Below are 18,331 nucleotides of genomic sequence, written 5' to 3' on the forward strand. Positions count from 1 at the left end.
TTTTTAGCTAGAGACCTGCACAGCTCTGAATTAGGGTAAGAATGCGGATACACTTGGCCCTTCTGAGCCACAGTCATGAGAGACATCTCACAGAGCCAGTCGTATAGCTCTAATCACTCTACAAATCTCAGAACAAACTACCTCTGCCAAATCATCTACTTCCATCTTGCTCTTTTTGTTCACCAAGTCCTTTCCCAAAACTGTAAATCAACGAAGAAATAGACATAGCGCAGTTTCCTGCACACAGGACAGTCTGAGGCTGGACCAGGGAGCTGCAATACGCCAGCCTGCATCTTGGCTGGAGCATCAATAAGACTACTTCCATATTGGAGAGGCGAGGGCAGTTTTGGAGAGTGGGCTGCAGGCGAAGTGTTGCTTCTCAGAGTGGGCTATGACCTAGATGTTTTAAGTGTAACCTTTCCTCACAAACAAAAAATAACAATGCCACTTGTAAGAAGTATGCATGGGCATGGAGGGTTTGTCTTCAGCGCTCTGGCACTGATCAACACACGGCCAGAATTTCAGTCCTTTTCTGTCACTGTCATTCTGTCTCTCTGACTGTCTCTAGGTACCTTCTTCTCTGGGCCCTTATTAGATGTCAGTGCATGCATCATGATCTCAGACTTCCTGGTGTTGAAATTCTCCTTTCTTTGCCCTTTGGATTATTTAGTCTCCTGCATATGGCATAGTACATTGGGGAATGGAGGAGACAGCGAATCTGCTGCAGGTAACAGTCATATGTCCATCTCCAGTTGCATCTCTCCAGGCCCTCTGTGCTTGACCCCCAATCTCCAGGGCCCTGAGGCTGACACTCAGCCTAAATGCAGCCCTCCTCAATTACCAGCACCACATCCTTGTCCTTATTCCATGAGAGCCCAGGTGAAGAGAAGTGAAACTCTATTCCCCTGGCACACACATTTTACTTTCCCTCAATTGGGCCGAATGAAAAGGACCTGTGGTACTGATGGCCACACCAGTGTCCAGATATTCCACGCAAAACGGAAGCTTCCAGGGTTCTGAAATAGGGTGTTTTGATGGCTGTGAAGTCTTTTCCAAGTGCCTCATGGGGTTTCAAATCCTTCTGAAACCTGAAGTTCTTTCTGGTAAATAGGGAATCTTTCTAAGTGTGATGTGTGGACACCAGGACACCATGATCATGGATGTGAGGCCACAGGAGCAATTCCCTTAGCCAGACTCAAAGGGTAGGTGTAAGGGACTGGATTCATCCACTATTGTTTGGTCTAACACACTTCCCATCTATGTTGAAACACAGCTCTTTCTGGGTTCTTTCTGTGCTTGTAGTCTGCTGCCCTGAGCAATGCACTGAGAGCCTGGAGACTGAGTAGGCAGCCAAACCTGACTGGACAGGCTTATGCCCCTGAATTCTTAGGGGTTCCACAGATTCCCCCGTTGGCAGTGTTTGGATGATAGATAGTGAGACCTGGGATTGAATAGTGAACTCAGGAGATTGAGACATGAGAGTCCCTTTGCATATGCATTCCTCTTTGTCAGAATCTGGGCTAGCTGGCTTGCCCTGACCAGCTAGGTTCTCTGTACATAAGTTCCAGTTGAGACTGGATACATTGCCACCCATGATCAGAGACTTACAGGTGAGCTCTGAGCACATACGGACACACACAATCAGACAGACAGACAAACAGACACACACACATTACTCTCAGGTCTGGTAGTACAGATTTTGGTGAAGGCTGTGGCTGTCTGGGGTTTGTGGGCATGAGAGCTGATGCCTTACAATCTCTACAAGCCAAGTTTGAACCTTTCTTCAATGAACACAGTGTAGGAGGTTTTTGAAATCTGAGGCACTGAAGAGGGAGAGGTTTTTGCCCTGAGGCTTGCACTGGGAACTAGCAGCTGGCCTGTGTGTGTTTCCAGACTAGGAAACTTGTGGTGCCTGTCCATGTGTAGAGTATCCTGGATGAGTTCCTTCTCGAGCCTTTTTTGATTGGTCCCGTTGAAGCTGCATATAGCTAATGATTTGGAAATTTTACTCCTTTGGACAATTATTTTCCTGATGCACAGTTTCTCACCAGGTTTTAGCCATCAATTGTCTGAATGTCATATAGATTCCATTGTAGAATATGACTACATCAGTCTCTCTCTCTCTCTCTCTCTCTCTCTCTCTCTCTATATATATATATATATATATATATATATATATATATATGTATGTATGTATGTATGTAACAAGTATAGATGTCTGAAAATATTTTTAGCTAGAGACCTGCACAGCTCTGGATTAGGGTAGTAAAGTGGATACACCTGGCCCTTCTGAGGCACAGTCATGAGGGACATCTCACAGAGCCATATCGTTTATCTCTGTATAATCCCCTTCAGCACAAACTGCCGCTGCCAAATCGTCTACGTCCCTCTTGCTCATTTTGTCCGCCGAGTCCCATGCCAAAACTGTAAATTAAAGAAGAAATAGACATAGTGCAGTTCCCTGCACAAAGTACAAACTGAGGCTGGACCAGGGAGATGCAATAAGCCAGCCTGAATCTTGGCTGGAGCATCACTAAGACTACTTCCAATTTGGAAAGGCTGGGGCAGTTTTGGAGAGTGGGCTGCCGGCCAAGTGTTGCTTCTCAGAGTGGCTAATAACTAGATGTTCTAAGTGTTACCTTTCCACAAAAACATAAAATAGCAATGCCACTTGTAAGAAGTATGCATGGGCATGGTGGGTTTGTCTTCAGTGCTCTGGCACTGATCAACACAGGGACAGAATTTCAGTCCTTTTCTGTCTCTGTCATTTTGTATCTCTGCCTGTCTCTACGTGCCTTCTTCCCTGGGCCCTTACTGGAAGTCAGTGCATGCATTGTGAACTCAGTAAACCTGCTGTTGAAATTTTCCTGTCTTTGCCCTTTGGATTATTTAGTCTCCTGCACATGGTGTAGTACAGAGGAGAACTGCGGAGTCAGCGTTGCTGATGTAGGTTCCAGGCATATGTCTATCGGCAGGTGCACCTGTCCAGGCCCTCTGTGCTTGACTCCCATTCTCCAGGGCCCTTAGGCTGACACTCAGCCTAAATGCAGCCCTCCTCACCTTCCTGCACAGCGTCCTTGTCCTTATTCCATGAGAGCCAAGGTGAAGAGAAGTGAAACTCTATCCCCCTGGAACACACATTGTGCTTTCCCTCTATTAAGCTGAATGGAAAGGATCTGTGGTACTGATGGCCTCACCAGTGTACAGATTTTCCACGCAAAATGGAAGCTTCCAGGGTTTTGAAAGAGGGTGTTTTGATGTCTGTGAAATGTCTATTCCAAGTGCCTCATGGGGTTTCAAATCCTTTTGAAACCTGAAGTTATTTCTGGTATCTAGGGAATATTCTTACCTCTGGCCAGAATGGCCACCCAACTAGGAGCACAGCTATCCCAGGTTCAGGAGGTCTGCCAGCCTGATTTCTGCCAGCTCCTGGAGGGATTCCTGAGTATGTCCTCAGGGCCCAAGTAGTAACAGGTGTTTCCAATTGCCTTTAGTAGCATCAGCCAGGCCCTCAGGTGAGGTGTGGTGCTGTGATCTCCACTGGAAGCTCCGAATTCAGCCAATGGCGGCATCCGTCTTTCTTTTGTTTGTCCATGGCAAGGGCCCAGGGAGTTTGTGCTTCCTGAAATCAGAGACACTTTGTATGGGACACTCATGCATGCCTACTTCTGGGAATCTCTCTGAGTGTGATGTGTGGACACCAGGAGACCATGATCAGGGATGTGAGGCCACAGGAGCAATTGCCTTAGCCGGACCCAAAGGGGAGGTGTAAGGGACCGGGTTCATCCACTATTGTTTGGTCGAACACAGTTCCCATCTATGTTGAAACACAGCTCTTTCTGGGTACTTTATGTGCTTGTTATCTGCTGCCCTGAGCAGTGGACTGAGAGCCTGGAGGCTGAGTAGGCAGCCAAACGTGACTGGACAGCTCATGAACCTGAATTCTGAGGTGTGTCCCAGCTTCCCCCGGATGATAGATAGTGAGGCATGGGATTGAATAGGGAACTCAGGAGATTTAGACATGAGAGTCCCTTTGCATATGCATTCTTGTTTAGCCAGAATCTGGGCTAGCTGGCTTGCCCTGACCACCTAGGTTCTCTGTACATAAGTTGCAGGTGAGGCTGGCTACCTTGCCACCCATGCTCTGAGACTACTGCAGGTGAGCTCTGAGCATACACAGACACACACAGTCAGACAGACAGACAGACACACACACACACACACACACACACACACACACACATTACTATCAGGTCTAGTAGTAAAATATATGGTGAAGTATGGGGTCTGTGGGCATGAAAGCTGCTGCCTTACAATCTCTACAAGCCAGGTTTGAACCTGTCATCAATGAACACAGTGTAGGAGGTTTTTGAATTCTGGTCTATTTCCAACTCATGTATTTTTCTTCTCGCCTTCTCTGTGTCTAACTCTCACATGCTCTCATACACTCTGTCTTCACTCATTTATATTTTACTTATATACTTACTTTACTGAAAAGCCCAGATATACAATGAGAGTTACCAGAGCACTGCTGAGCTCTGGTTTGTTGTGTTGGCGATTTCACCTAGGCTACAGGAGCATCAGTTTGTAAGTCTTTCTGACACAAGCCATATTCTGTCTCCTCATTTCCATTCCAGTGTCACTCAGAGTTTATAATAAAGATATACATACATATATATACATATGTATTTATATATCTGTCATTTCTTGAATTGTCGACCTATGTATTTGACCTTAATTCAGAATTACCGCATTTATAACAGCCTAGTTTTTCAGAAATAATGGCCATATAGTTGGAGCAGCATTCAATTTTAAAAAATTTTAAAAGAGCTCGTCCCTGAGCAGTTGTCCTTGGGACACATTCGTCATTCTCAAAGCCCATGGAATACTCCTGTCTTTGTGATTAAAAAGTGCTCGGGAAAATGGCACCTCCTTCAAGATCTCCTTGCAGTAAATAAAGCCATGCAGGTCTGGGGCTCCCCCCAAAGGGGTTTACCTTTTGCTTCTGCAATTCCCACCAGAATTCCAATCATAGCTATTAATGTACAAGATTGTTTTTTCTCTATCACCTTGCATCCACGCGATTGTAAAAGTTTTGCCTTCTCTGTTCCATCTATTAATAACGCCAGCCCTGCTCATAGATTTGAATGGGTGGTGCTGCCCCAGGGTATGGCCAATAGTCCTACAATTTGTCAGGAGGCTGTTAAATCTGCCCTTGTCCCATATATTCATAAGGGCCTTAATATTTTTCATTATACAGATGATATTTTAATATGGGGAAAATCAGATACAGATCTCTATGCCTTACATGATTTTCTCACTCCTGCATTAAAGAAAAGTGGCCTTAATGTAGCCCCTGAGAAGATACAACTAATCCCTCCAATATCCTTCCTAGGTTTAGAGATTTCTCTAATGCAAATTCGTCCCTTAAAACCTAATGTTACCTTCCCTTCTAACCTTACTCTTGCTTCTTTACAAAGTTTTCTAGGAAATTTAAATTAGATTAGGCAGTATCTCTATCTGCCCACAAGCTGCCTCCAACCACTGTTTGACCTGTTGAAAGGAAACAAACAGCCCTCTTCAAAATGTAAGTTAACTCCTGAGGCCTCCTTGGCACTGGAAAGTGTTAACCAGGCCCTCCAGGACATGCACCTTGTTCGATTCTCCCCCTCCTCTCCGGTAAACCTTCTAATCTTCAACTCCACCCCCACAGTAGTTAGGGGCACTGTGGCAAGACCATGGGGTTCTCGAATGGCTTCACACGCCAGTAGGAGGAGCTCCAAGACTCCTCACTGAGATAGACGCGTTAGCATTCATGGTTCGCCAAGGGATAAATAGGTCTGTGCAGGTCTTAGGGAAAGAACCGGATTTAATCATTCTGCCCTTTTCTCTCACAGATACAGAGTGGCTTATACACCATCATTCCTACTTTGCCATAAGCTTCGTGGGGTTTCCAGGACAAATAGATAACCATTTTCCTTCTAATAAATTGATAGCTTCTTTACCTCTTCTGCCTCTAGTAGCACCTAAACTTTTCTCTCAGGATCCCATTCCCTCTGCTCCTACAGTCTTTACTGATGGTGGAAAAAGGGGAGCTGCTGCCCTTATATATTACCCAGGCAAACAATCTCCTAAACCTCTCTTTACTGAGCTTGCTGATAATTCCCCTCAGTACAATGAACTTTATGCTGTTTTTCTTGCACTAAAAGCTGTACCAGAATCCAACCTTTTTTTCTGACAGTGTGTATACTGTTAACTTACTTCCATGGCTTGTTCGTTCTTATGTGAAAATTGATGACAACACACTTTCCCCTCTCTTGATTCAAATTGCCTCTATGCTCTGTTCTCGAACCCAACCACTGTATATTCAACACCTTCGTTCCCACAGCCCTCTTCCTGGTTCCCTGTCCGAAGGGAATGCCGCAGTTGACCGCCTTGCCTCCACAAGAACTTTCCCAGTCTCTGTCTCTGATCCTGCTAATTTTCATTCTCTAACCCATGTTAATCTTAAAGGCCTTCCAGCTCGATTCCCTGATGTTCCTGTACCACAGTTAAAACATATCCTTGCTACATGCTCTTCTTGTGCAAGTCTCATAAAGACACCTCTATCCAGACCCTTGGGATTAACCCCTGAGGTTTAAAAGCTAATGCTATTTGGCAAATTGATGTCACCCACATACCAAACTTTGGAACATATCCCCCCAATATCCAGCTAGCAAAAGCCTTAACTACGTTAAATCTCTTTAATATTTACAATAACTCGGCCTTACCCCCTATTATTCTCACTGGCTAACACCATCTACCCTCCCATCTATTAAGGTGAAATGGAGAGACCCACTCGATAAAATTTGGAAAGGGCCTGACCCATTATTGACCATGGGAAGGGGTTTCGCATGAATTTTCCCTCAAAATTTCTCTAAACCTGTCTGGGTTCCTGCCCGCCATGTCCGACAATACCCGCAGGTTGGTGCTGTTATTCCTGAAGAACAAGAAATACTACAAGAGGACCAGATGCAGGATACATCCCAGGACCCGTAATACTACATGGCAGAACCTATAAATTCTGGCTCACAGACACCACTCTCCTACCCTTTCCCTGTATGACTTATGTTATTACTGGCCAGTTGTTTTTGTGAGTGAGTGTGTTGAATGACAAAAAAAAAAACTTTTTTTTGCATGACCCATCTGCTTGGAGTACTCTAAAAGGTAATTGGCTTTATATAAAAATGCTGGACGCAGCCAAAGTTTCTGGAGACGTCCAGAAACATTCCAAAATTTTTTTTCTTTCTCCCTCTTTTGAATTTTATATATAGTTTTGGTATATATGTAAGTGTTTAGTCTTAAACTGTGTGACTAATGACAGTTTTAAATTTGTTTTTAAATAATGTGTTTTTATAACAAAAGTTCTTTTACTCCAGTTTGTTATAAATAAATGTTTATGGATATGTCTCAAGTTTGGTAACACTAAATTAACCGTCAAAAGTGTAACCCTACAGCTACGCTTTTACCAGACAAGGTAAAAATTAATTTGTTAAGGTAACTTACTATTTAGGTAAAAGTCTAAATGTTCAATGTGACTATTCATTCCCAAAACTAAACTATATAAATTTTATATACAGGACACCTTTGAAGGGCCCCAAAAGGTGCCCTGTAAACCATCTTGTGGAAATTAATCCACAACAGATCTTGCATCAATCTGGCACTGTAAACGTTAAAATCATTGTCACGTATATGCGTTAACTCTCTAAGCAATTTGAGTCTGTTTAAAATACATATTTTAGCTAAAATTTGTCTCAAGATCCTGCGGTAGAGGCTGCTCCAGGAGGTCACATTAGATGACCTTTAAATAAAATCATAAAGAGATTCCTAAACCAATTATAATCATCGAGGTATCAACTTTAACAAACCTATAACTTGTTACAAGTTCAAATTAACCACGAGAAGCAGATGGTTTGTGTTTCTTTCACAGGAATCCTGGAAAAACCATTTGAACCCCTGCACACCCTGATGTCACCCACTAGATGACACGACTACTGTGGCACACCCCCTGAAACCCTAGATGTCACTCAATGCGATCTGAAGAACCTGATACACAGACTCCAAGGACAGAACTTTCTTCATGCCTGGTTCCCGTTCCTGCTTCTGACCTGCTTGTCATGTGTTGGCAGTTCCAGCTGGCTATCTACAGAAAAGCAACATTCCAGCGGCTGTCCTCACTCATGCAGCGTTGCATCCCCTGCCAATTCTTCCCCTAGCCATCTACTTCAGACTGAGACTTGTATCGGACTTTCTGACATACCCTATATACATTTTACACAATTTTGAAGCAGCTTATTTCCCTTCAAGCTGCTGGTTTTTCATAGACTGATCCTGAGTAATTCATAGACTTTACAGACTATTGCCTTGAGGACTATACAATGCCAAATAGCCCCTCTGTTTGGTGGGTCATTCCTCCCACCTCCCCCTCATTATGTACCCTTGCCTCTTTCCCCACCCAAGCAGGGAATGTTCCTTTACACACCAATCCTTCCCTTCACACCACACTGGCTTTTACTACTCCCCTAATTGTCCCTTCCTATTTTGTTATATCATTTAGGCTTATGCCCAAAAGGTTTCTGCCCCATGCTAGTCTTTTACAGACTTTGTACATCTTATGCAATTACTAGATAGAAAGATAGAAAAGATGTAGAGATATTGTGAAGAGATGGTTGAGCAGGCTGCACTTAAACCTATGAGATGAGGCTCTCCAGTTAAGTCTCTCTCTCTAAAGAGGGGTTGAGCACAGGAGGACGCATAAATCTCACAAGGTTCGTAGACATTTAAGCCATCCTCTACAGAAAGTCCTATATCTTCCCACCTGAGCATGGCATTCCTCTAAAACATTTAAGCCTGCTCCATTCCATTTTTCTTTACTGTGTCTATTTAGATATAAAGGAGTAGGAGGAGATGTTGCTGAGGAGTTATTCTGATGCAGTCTCCACCCCCAGGTATTTCTACACCCCACAAAATCCTAGAATGCCCCCTTTCAACCAATCCTGGCCCTACATGTCACCATGGTTGTCACCCAATAAAAAGCCCCCTCACCCCCCTCTCTCTCTGGGCTCTCAGCTCTCCCTCTCTGAGGTCTGGCTCCTGCTCTCCCCCCCGTGGTCAGATAGTGGGGACAGCCATTGTCGGCTGGCTCCACATGGTTAGACCAAACCCCGCATCCTATAATAAAAATTTGTGTACCCCTTTGCTCTGGACATCCACTCTCTTCTCCGCGGTGCAGCCCGAAACCAGGCCACCACCACAACAATATATTTAGTCTGATATCACATAAGGGGTCATTTCTTCTGCCTGATAGATTTTCTCTTATAATTGAAGGGAACTTTGGACACACAATACATTTCCTTTTGCAGATACTACACACTACTACAACTACTACTGCACTGTTTTTGACAGTTACATCAAATGCACAATGGATTAGTATTGCATGGCTCTAAAGAATGTTCCCTATTTAACCTACAATGTTTTTAACCTCACAAATATTTATTCTGTTCTTTCTTTGGGGATGAATGGTCTACTCTCAACAGTTATATGTAATAGTGGCTATGGGGGTAATTTTTCCCACTTTCCCTTTATTTCTGTATGTCATTTGTAACTTTCCTATTGAGGAGAAGAAAACAGTCATAAATTGAGAGAGCAGGGCCCAAGCAGAAAAAGAGACAGAGAGACAGCTGCAGCTCTGATTTGCCACTAGCCCAGCTTTTCCCTAATTGGGTAAGTGGTGAACAGGGGCTCAAAATGGGTTCTTGGTCTTCCATATAGTTCTCTGGCATTCGTGCTTAGCCAGAAAATGGGCTAGCAGGCTTGCCCGGACCAGCTAGGTTTTCTGTACATAAGTTGCAGGTGAGGCTGGCAACCTTGACACCAATGCTCTGAGACTACTACAGGTGAGCTCTGAGCACAAACAGACACACACAGTCAGACAGACAGACAGACACACACACACACATTACTGTCAGGTCTGGTAGTACAGCATATGGTGAAGGCTGAGGCTGTCTGGAGTCTGTGGGCATGAGAGCTGCTGCCTTACAATCTCTACAAGCCATGTTTGAACCTGTCATCAATGAACACAGTGTAGGAGGTTTTTGAATTCTGATCTCTTTCCAAATCATCTATTTCTCTTCTCGCCTTCTCTAACTCTCAATTTCTCTGGCTGGCTGGGTGCGTGTCCCTGGGACAACAGGCCAATCAGAGTCGAGCTGATGTGGTTGGTGGGCGGGTCTTCCAGAAGCTGCCACATGAGCCTGCTCCAAGGCCCTGTTGGTGGTGCTCAAGGCCGCTGGCCAATCACTGACAAGGGGCCCGGACCCTCCTGGGGATGTCCAAGCACACTGGCAAATGAGATTGCTTGCAGTGGTTCTGGGCATGGCCTGGGCCTCTGGCCTATCAGAGCATGGCTGGCGCATTGTGGGCGGGCCTATTGAAGTAAGCCCGACTATGGGAGCTAAGAGATGGCCTTAAAAGGCTGGGCGTGGGGGAGTTGGGCTGTAGCGCAGCGGGTTAAGCGCAGGTGGTGCAAAGCACAAGGACCGGCATAAGGATCCCGGTTCGAACCCCGGCTCCAACCTGCAGGGGAGTCGCTTCACAGGTGGTGAAGCAGGTCTGCAGGTGTCTATCTTTCTCTCCCCCTCTCTGTCTTCCCCTCCTCTCTCCGTTTCTCTCTGTCCTATCCAACAACGACGACAACAACAATAATAACTACAATAATAAAAAACAATAAGAGCAAGAAAAGGGATTCAATAAATGAAATTAAAAAAATATGCATGGGCATGGAGGGTTTGTCTTCAGTGGTTTGTCTTCCAGGGTTCAGAAAGAGGGTGTTTTGATCACTATGAAATGTCTTTTCCAAGTGCCTCCTGGGGTTTCAAATCCTTTTGAAACCTGAAGTTCTTTCTTGTATCTAGGGAATATTCTCACCTCTGGCCTGAAGGCCCTCCCAACTAGGAGCTCAGCTATCCCAAGTTCAGAAGGTCTGCCAGCCTGCTAGCTCCTTGAGGGATTCCTGAGTATGTCCTCAGGCCCCAAGTGGTAACAGGTTTTTCCAATTGATTTTATTAGCAGCAGCGAGGCCATCAGGTGAGGTGTGGGGCTGTGATCTCCACTGGAAGCTCTGAATTCAGCCAATGGAGGCATCCATCTTTCTTTTGTCTGTCCATAGCAAGGGTCCTGGAAGATTTTGCATCCTGCAAGCAGAGCGACTTTGTATGGGGCACTTATGCATGCCTACTTCTGGGAATCTCTCTGAGTGTGATGAGTGGACGCCAGTACACCATGATCAGGGATTGTGAGGCCACAGCAGCAATTGCCTGAGCCGGACCCAAATGGTAGGTGTAAGGGGCCGGGTTCATCCACTATTGTTTGGTCAAACACAGTTCCCATCTATGTTCAAACACTGCTGTCTCTGGGTTCTTTCCAGGCTAGTAATCTGCTGCCCTGAGCTGTGGACTGAGACCCTGGAGGCTGAGTAGGCAGCCAAAGATGACTGGACAGGCTCATTCCCCTGAATTCTAAGGGGTGTCACAGCTACCCCATTGCCATTGTTTGGATGATAGTGAGGCACGGGATTGAATGGGGAACTCAGGAGAGCGAGACATGAGAGTCCCTTTGCATATGCATTCTTGCTTAGCCAGAATCTGGGGTAGCTGGCTTGCCCTGACCAGCTAGTTTCTCTGTACATAAGTTGCAGGTGAGGCTGGCTAACTTGACACCCATGCTGTGAGACTACTATAGTTGAGCTCAGAGCACACACAGATACACACAGACAGACAGACAGACACAAACACACACACACACACACACACACACACACACATATTAATGTGAGTTCTGTTAGTACAGCATATGGTAAAGGCTGGGGCTGTCTGGGTCTGTGGGCATGAGAGCTGCTGCCTTACAATCTCTACAAGTGAGCTTTGAACCTGTCACCAATGAACACAGTGTAGGAGGTTTTTGAATTCTGGTCTCTTTCCAACTCATCTATTCCTCTTCTCGCCTTCTCTGTCTCTAACTCTCACATACTCTCACACACTCTGTCATCACTCATTAATATTTTACTTATATACTTATTTTACTGACAGGCCCATATATACAAAGGGAGTTACCAGAGCACTGCTGAGTTCTGGCTTGTTGTGTTGGCGATTTCACCTAGGCTACTGGAGCCTCAGTTTGTAAGTCTTTCTGACACAAGCCATATTCTGTCTCCTCATTTCCATGCCAGTATCACTCAGAGTTTATATTAAAGATATGGATACATATAGAAAAATATATACATATATATTTACATATATGTCATTTTTAGAATTGGTGACATGTGTATTTGACCTTAATTTAGAAATACCACATTTATAACAGCCTAGATTTTCAGAACTATTTGGCCATATAGTTGGAGCAGCATTCAATTCAAATGTACATAATAGAACCTTCCAGTAGCATTTCTAATTGTGTTTCGATAAGCATCCTTATTTTAATAATCATAGCCCAGAACTTCGCTTCTTTTTCTAGTGTAAGCCTCAATACGTTTGTGTTTGTTTTCTTTTTCTGGAAGTATTAATTTCCCTGGATCCTGAAGTATTAGGGAATTTTTGAAGCAGCCCTCTGTTTCTCAACAAATTGTTTCTATGTTTCTGCTGTAATCAGGTCTTCTTGTAGTTTTTGTTTTCATTTTTTAATTTTTTCAAGTCCTCCTAGAACATCCCCATTTATTTGCATATTTATTTATTTTGTCAGGTATCACATGAGGGGTCATTTCTTCTACTTGATAGATTTTCTCTTATAATTGAAGGGAACTTTTGACGCACAATACATTTCCTGGGGAAAATACTACACACATATGTTGAAGGCATGGGTTGTCTGGGGTCTGTGGGCATTAGAGCTGCTGCCTTACAATCTCTACAACCCAGGTTTGAACCTGTCATTAATGAACACAGGCTAGGGGGGTTTGTCTTCTGGTCTATTTCCAACTCTTCTATTTCTCTTCTCGCCATCTCTGTCTCTGACTCTCACTGGCTCTCACTCACTCTGTCTGCACTCAGTAATATTTTACTTATATCCTTATTTTATTGACAGGGCCAGATATACAAAGAGTGTTACCAGAGCACTGCTTCGCTCTGGCTTGTTTTGTTGGTGATTTAACCTAGGCTACTATAACCTCAGCTTTGTAAGTCTCTCTGAAACAAGCCATATTCTGTCTCCTCATATCCATTGCAGTATGTCTCAGACTTTATAATAAACATATAAATCCATATACATATATACACATATATAAATATACATATATATATATCTGTCATTTTTGGAATTGTCAACCTATGTAATTGATCTTAATCAGAATTAACACATTTATAACAGCTTCCTTTTTCATTAATAATTGGCCACATAGTTGGAGCAGGATTCAATACAATTATAAATAATAGAAACTTCCAGTAGCATTTCTAATAGCATTTCTATCAACATCCTAATTGTAATTATTATAGTACAGAACTTGCCTCCTTTCTCTAGTGTAAGCTTCAATACATATGAGTTCCTTTTCAATCTCCTGAAATCTTAATTTCGCTGGACTCTGAAGTGTCTCAGAATTTTTGAAGCAGCCCTCTGTTTCTCAGCAGATGGTTTCTATGTTTCTGCTCTAATCAGGTCTACTTGTGCTTTTTGTATTTATTTTTCTTTTTTGTCAAATCCTCCTAGATCATCCAAATTTATTTGCATATTTATTTATTTAGTCCTATATTACATGAGGGGTCATTTATTCTGCTTGATAGATTTTTCTCTTATAATTGAAGGGAAGTTTACACTCACAATACATTTCCTTTGGTAAATACTACACACGTATGGTGAAGGCTGGGGTTGTCTGGGGTCTGTGGACATGAGACTGCTGCCTTACAATCTCTACAACCCAGGATTGAACCTGTCATGTATGAACACAATGTGGGAGGTTTTTGACTTCTGGTCTCTTTCCAACTCTTCTATTTCTCTTCTTGCCTTCTCTGACTCTGACTCTCACATACTCTCACTCACTCTGTCTGCACTCATTAATATTTTACTTATATATTATTTTACTGACAGGCCCAGATATACAAAGAGAGTCACCAGGGCACTGCTGAGCTCTGGCTTGTTTTGTTGGCGATTTCACCTAGGTTTCTGGAGCCTCAGCTTTGTAAGTCTCTCTGGCACAAGCCATACTCTGTCTTCTCATAGCCATGCCAGTATCCCTCCTAGTTGATAATAAAGATACACATACATATATGTACATATATATATACATATATATATATCAGTTATTTTTAGAATTGTTGACAATTTTATTTTATCTTGATGCAGAATTACCGCATTTATAACAGCCTCCTTATTCATAAATAATTGGTCACATAGTTGGAGCATGATTCACTACAATTTTAAATGAGAAACATTCCAGGAGCATTTCCAATAGCCTTTCCATCAGTATACTTATTGTAATTATCTTTAAATTTTTTTAAATATTTTATTTTATTTATTTATTGCCTTTTGTTGCCCTTGTTGTTTTATTGTTGTAGTTATTATTGTTGTTGTCGTTGTTGTTGGTTAGGACAGAGAGAAATGGAGAGTGGAGGGGAAGACAGAGAGGAGGAGAGAAAGATAGACACCTGCAGACCAGCTTTACTGCCTGTGAAGCGACTCCCCTGCAGGTGGGGAGCTGGGACAGGAACCGGGATCCTTATGCCGGTCCTTGTGCTTTGCGCCACCTGCACTTAACCCACTGTGCTACAGCCCGACTCCCATAGCACAGAACTTACCTCCATTTTCTAGTGTAAGCTTCAAAACGTATGCATTTCTTTTCATTCTCGGTAACTCTTAATTTGCCTGGACCCAGAAGTGTCAGGGAATTTTTGAAGCAGCCCTCTGTTTCTCAGCAGATGTTTTCTATATTTCTGCTGTAATCAGGTCTTCCTGTGGTCTTTGTTTTTATTTTTTTCAAATCCTCCGAGATCATCCCCATTTATTTGCATATTTATTTATTTATTTATTTAGTCCAATATCACATTAGGGGTCATTTCTTCTGCCTGATAGATTTTCTCTTATAATTGAAGGGAACTTCTGACACACAATACATTTCTTTTTGCAGATACTACACACTACTACTACTACTGCACTGTTTTTGACAGTGAAATCCATGCACAATGGATTAGTATTGCATGGCTCTAGAGAATGCTCTCTATTTAACCTACAAAGTTTCTAAACTCCAAAATATTTATTCTGTTCTTTCTTGTGGGATGAATGCTTTACAGTCAATTGTTACATGTAATAGTGGGCCAGGGGGTAATTTTTCCCACTTTCCCTGTATTTCTGTACATCACTTGTAACTTTCTTATTGAGGAGAAGGAAACAGTCATAAATTGATAGAGCAGGACCCAAGCAGGAAAAGAGACAGAGAGACAGCTGCAGCTCTGATTTGCCACTAGCCCAGCTTTTCCCTAGCTGGGTAAGTAGTGACCAGGGGCTCAAAATGGGGTACTGGGCTTCCACATAGTTCTCTGGCATTCTTGCTTAGCCAGAATCTGGGCTAGCTGGCTTACCCTAACCAGCTAGGTTCTGTGTACATTAGTTGCAGTTGGGGTTGGCTACCTTGACACCCATTCTCTGAGACTACTACAGGTGAGCTCTGAACACAAACAGACACACACAGAGAGAGAGAGACCGACACACACACATTACTGTCAGGTCTGGTAGTACAGCATATGGTGAAAGCTGGGGCCGTTTGGGGTGTGTGGGCTTGAGAGCTGCTGCCTTACAATCTCTACAAGCCAGGTTTGAAAATGTCATCAATGAAACAGTGTAGGAGGTTTTTGAATTCTGGTCTCCTTCCAACTCATCTATTTCTCTTCTTGCCTTCTCTGTCCCTAACTCTCACATGCTCTCACACACTCTGTCTTCACTCATGGTACTCAAAGCTGCTGGCCTATCACTGACTCGGGGCACTGACCCTCCTGGGCGTGTCCAAGCACACTGGCAAATGAGATTGCTGGCAGGGGTTCTGAGCGTGGCCTAGGACTCTGGCCTATCAGAGCCAGGCTGGCGCCCTGTGTGCAGGACTTCTGAAGGAAGCCCGCCAATGAGAGCTCAGAGCTGCACTTAAAAGGCTGGGCATGCTTCCAGGAAGTCCAAAGAAGGGTTCAGGACAGGGCCCTGACTTGCAGAAGCTGTACAACGCGCATGTGTATAACACCGTTTTTGCCTGTGCCACTGTAGATGTGTGCGTGTGTGTGACTATGAGAGTGTGTGTTTGTGTGGGTGTATGTGTGTGAGGGAGGGAGAGAGAGAGAGAACAACAGAATCACTGTGGCACACGTGATTATGTGCAAAACACTTGGCACATTCTGATTTACAGCTCAATATGACACCATTATAGCTCTCCTTGGCCACTGGCCAAATTTCTTTTTTTAGGATGTAAAAACACTGAAGAGGGAGAGTTTTTGCCCTGAGGCTTGCACTGGGAACTAGCAGCTGCCCTGTGTGTGTTGCCAGACTAGGAAACTTGTGAGCCTGTCCATGTGTCTCCTGTATGAGTTCCTACTCTTGCCTTTTTCACTCTGTCCTGTTGGAGCTGCATATAGCTAATGATTTGGAGATTTTACTCCTTTGGACAATTCTTTTCCTGATGAACAGTTTCCCTCCAGGTTTTAGCAATCAATTGTTTGAATGTCATATGGAACCATTGTAGAAAATGACTACATCAGTATCTACCTCTCTCTATATATATATATATGTAACATGTAGAGGTCTGAAAATATTTTTAGCTAGAGTGCTGCACAGCTCTGGATTAGGGTAGTAAAGAGGATACACCTGGCCCTTATGAGCCACAGTCATGAGAGACATCTCACAGAGCCATTCGTGTACCTCTTATCACTCTCAAATCTCTCTCAGCACAAACTAATGGTGCCAAATCATCTACTTCCCACTTGCTCTTTTTGTCCACCGAGTCCTATCCCAAAACTGTAAATCAAAGAAGAAATACACATAGTGCAGTTCGCTGCACACAGGACAGTTTGAGGCTGGACCAGGGAGATGCAATACGCCAGCCTGCATCTTGGCTGGAGCATCACTAAGACTACTTCCAAATTGGAGAGGCAAGGGCAGTTTTGGAGAGTGGGGTGCAGGCCAAGTGTTGCTTCTCAGAGTGGGCTAAGACCTATATGTTCTAAGTGTAACCTTTCCTCACAAACATAAAATAACAAAGCCACTTGTAAGAAGTATGCATGGGCATGGAGGGTTTGTCTTCAGCGCTCTGGCACTGATCAACACAGGGACAGAATTTCAGTCCTTTTCTGTCTCTGTCATCCTGTCTCTCTGACTGTCTCTACGTGCCTTCTTCACTGGGCACTTATGGAAGTCAGTGCATGCATCATGAACTCGGACTTGCTGGTGTTGAAATTTTCCTTTCTTTGCCCTTTGGATTATTCAGTCTCCTGCATATGGCATAGTACATTGGGTAACTGAGGAGACAGTGATCCTGCTGCAAGTAACAGGCATATGTCCATCTCCAGCAGCAGCTGTCCAGGCCCTCTGTGCTTGACTCCCATCATCCAGTGCCCTGAGGCTGACACTCAGCCTAAATGCAGCCCTCCTCAATTTCCTGCACCGCATCCTTGTCTTTATTCCATGAGAGCCCAGGTCAAGAGAAGTGAAACTCTATCCCCCTGTCACACACATTGTGCTTTCCCTCTATTGGGCCGAATGTAAAGGATCTGTGGTATTGATGGCCACACCAGTGTCCAGATTTTCCACGCAAAACGGAAGCTTCCAATGTTCTGAAAGAGGGTGATTGGATGGCTGTGAAAAGTCTTTTCGAAATGTCTCATGGAGTTTCAAATCCTTTTGAAACCTGAAGTTCGTTCTTGTATCAAGGGAATATTCTCACTTCTGGCCAAAATGCCCTCCCAACTAGGAGCACAGCTATCCTGGGATCAGGAGGTCTGCCAGCCTGCTAGCTCCTGGAGGGATTCCTGAGTATGTCCTCAGGTCCCAAGTGGTAGCAGTTGTTCCCAGTTGCCTTTATTAGCAGCAGCCAGGCCCTCAGGTGAAGGGCGGGGCTGTGATCTCCACTGGAAACTCCTAATTCAGCCAATGGAGGCATCCATCTTCCTTTTGTCTCTCCATAGCAAGGGCCCTGGGAGTTTGTGCTTCCTGCAAGCAGAGCGACTTTGTATGCGACACTCATGCATGCCTACTTCTGGGAATCTCTCTGAGTTTGATGTGTGGACACCAGGACACCATGTTCAGGGGTTGTGAGGCCACAGGAGTAATTGCCTTA

Source organism: Erinaceus europaeus, chromosome 6 (genome assembly GCF_950295315.1).
Source record: "Erinaceus europaeus chromosome 6, mEriEur2.1, whole genome shotgun sequence".
NCBI lineage: Eukaryota > Metazoa > Chordata > Mammalia > Eulipotyphla > Erinaceidae > Erinaceus > Erinaceus europaeus.